At 45.3% G+C, this 2,223-nt stretch overlaps 1 pseudogene; it reads right to left on the minus strand.

Annotated features, from left to right (window-relative positions):
- Positions 1-545: 545 nt before the first annotated feature.
- Positions 546-1,307, minus strand: LOC115643705 (annotated as a pseudogene).
- Between the last annotated feature and the right edge of the window lie 916 nt (positions 1,308-2,223).

Genomic DNA, 2,223 nt, shown 5'->3' on the forward strand with positions numbered 1-2,223 from the left:
TAAGCGGCCAAGGGGAGGGGTTAGGGTTCGATTGATGGTAAGTCCCTTATACTATTTCCAGTTTCCATACTATTGAATCCCACCCTGCCGGCATGCCCATGAACAGAAGAGGTCCACTAATTCCACCATCTCCCTAGCAACCAGTGGGCCTTGTAAGCATGGGTCAAATTGGCTGAGAACAATGGCTTGTTGTCCTGGGACACAGAGACTGATGATAAGAGACTGCCTTGGTGTATGACGTTTAACCCCAGATTCCAGGATATGTCTCTCTAGGGGCCAACATCACATCGTTCCCCTGGCTCTCCACGAACAGATTGACTTTGTAAATGCTGCTGCCTGGCTTGGTCTCTTTTCCCCATAGTGCTGTCCTCCCTCAACTGCAGGTGGGATTGGCCCCCCTAAGCATCAAGTCTTAGACCCTGTATGACCCTCTCTCGACAGAGTGGAGATCTGTAGCTCTTGTTTCTTCATATATAAGGGTCCAAGGTGGAATAGGTGGTCATGACCTGTGTCACCAGCTCTGGAACTGGATGATGAACTGACTCTTACTTGACAAACACTCTGATTATCCTCGCACGAAGATGGTTGCTTTTCATGCTGTACACAATTGGATTCATTAAAGGAGGAACCAGCAGGTAGATGTAGTCCAAGATCATTTGAAGCAAGGGAGAAGAGCTCTTCCAGAATCTGTGTATGACAGTCAGGCTGAACTCTGGCATGTAGAAGAGCAGGATGGCGCAGAGGTGGGAGACACAGGTGTTCAGGGCCCTAAGGCATTTTGTTGGGGACGTGATGCTCAGCACTGCTTTGAGGATCATCGCATAAGAGAGGAAAATGAGCAGCGAGTCCAACCTCACCGTTATGACTGTAAAAAACAAGCCATAGATGTTGTTGACGTGATGTGCAAACAAACTAGCTTTATGACGTCCTGGTGCAGGCAGTAGGAATGGGAGAGGACATTGGCTCGAAAGAATTAGGACCGTTTCAGGAGAAAGAGGAGTGGAAATATTGCTGCCACTGCCCTTAGCACAAACACCAGTCCCATCTTGGCTATTCTCGGCAGGGTTAAGATGGAGGCATATCTCAGCAGGTTACAGATTGCGATGAAGCGGTCAAATGCCATCAACAAGAGCACAGAGGATTCAATGAATTGCAGAGAGTGGATGAAGAACATCTGGGGAAAACAAGCATCAAGGCTGATCTCTCTAGAATTTAAACAAGAATAGGCCCAGTATCCTCGGTATGGTGGCTATCAATAAGCCAAGGTCTGTGATGGCCAACATGGAAAGGAAAATGTACATGGGCTCATGGACGATTGGATCTGTTTTTATAATGAACAGAATGACTGAATTTCCTACTATCGAAATAGCATACATGAAGCAGAAGAAGACAGAGACCCAGAGATGGATGTCTTCTTGCCCAAGTATCCCAGTGAGAAGGAACACTGCAGGTGTGAATTTGGTGTAATTGACAGCTGACATACCGTACTGGGCAGGTCCGAGAAGTTTTGAACTTTCCTTCTTGAAAGGAAAGAGAAGAGGAAAGTAGATGATATTTAACGAGACATCTTTCTGCTCTGAGTGCAAATCTAGGATTCCCAGAAGCTCAAGGAAGATCAGAAAAAACATGGATTTGGATTTACGCCCCCAGTAGGATATGCCAACAGGAAGATAGGCACTGCCAGACTGGATCTGACCTGCATTCCTTCTGACTTAGTAACAAGTTACACATGCTCAGGGGAAGATGGAGGAATCCCTGCAATAGGGAGCTAGGAGATTAACTGCTCCAAGGGAAAGTTTCCCCCAGGCACCCACTAATTAGACATATTTTGTAGTGTAAATCCAGTCCCTCTTTGAATCCGGATAATTCCCTTGGCCCCATTTATATCTAGTGGATCAGAGTTCCACAGCCTATTTGAGCACTATATGAGTTTGCAATAATGACATTCATACAGACACCCTTTCTAGCCCTCCACTGCAAAGTGTGGCCCATTTTATCATGACATGTGTGTACATATATGGCAAGTGCATGGTGAAAATGGTCATTGTGTTTATCTGTCCTGCATTTAAGTTATTCATAAAAGTGTTTAATTGCTTCATTATGTACCTTATTTTTTTTCTCTGCTCACGGGAGTTCAAATTATGCCACTGCCTCTTTGCAGCACATGCGATAAATTTTCAGGGTCTGGTTCTGAATTCAATAATGGCATCACTCCAGATTTAC

The sequence above is a fragment of the Gopherus evgoodei genome, unplaced genomic scaffold (assembly GCF_007399415.2).
Source record: "Gopherus evgoodei ecotype Sinaloan lineage unplaced genomic scaffold, rGopEvg1_v1.p scaffold_68_arrow_ctg1, whole genome shotgun sequence".
Classification (NCBI taxonomy): Eukaryota; Metazoa; Chordata; order Testudines; family Testudinidae; genus Gopherus; species Gopherus evgoodei.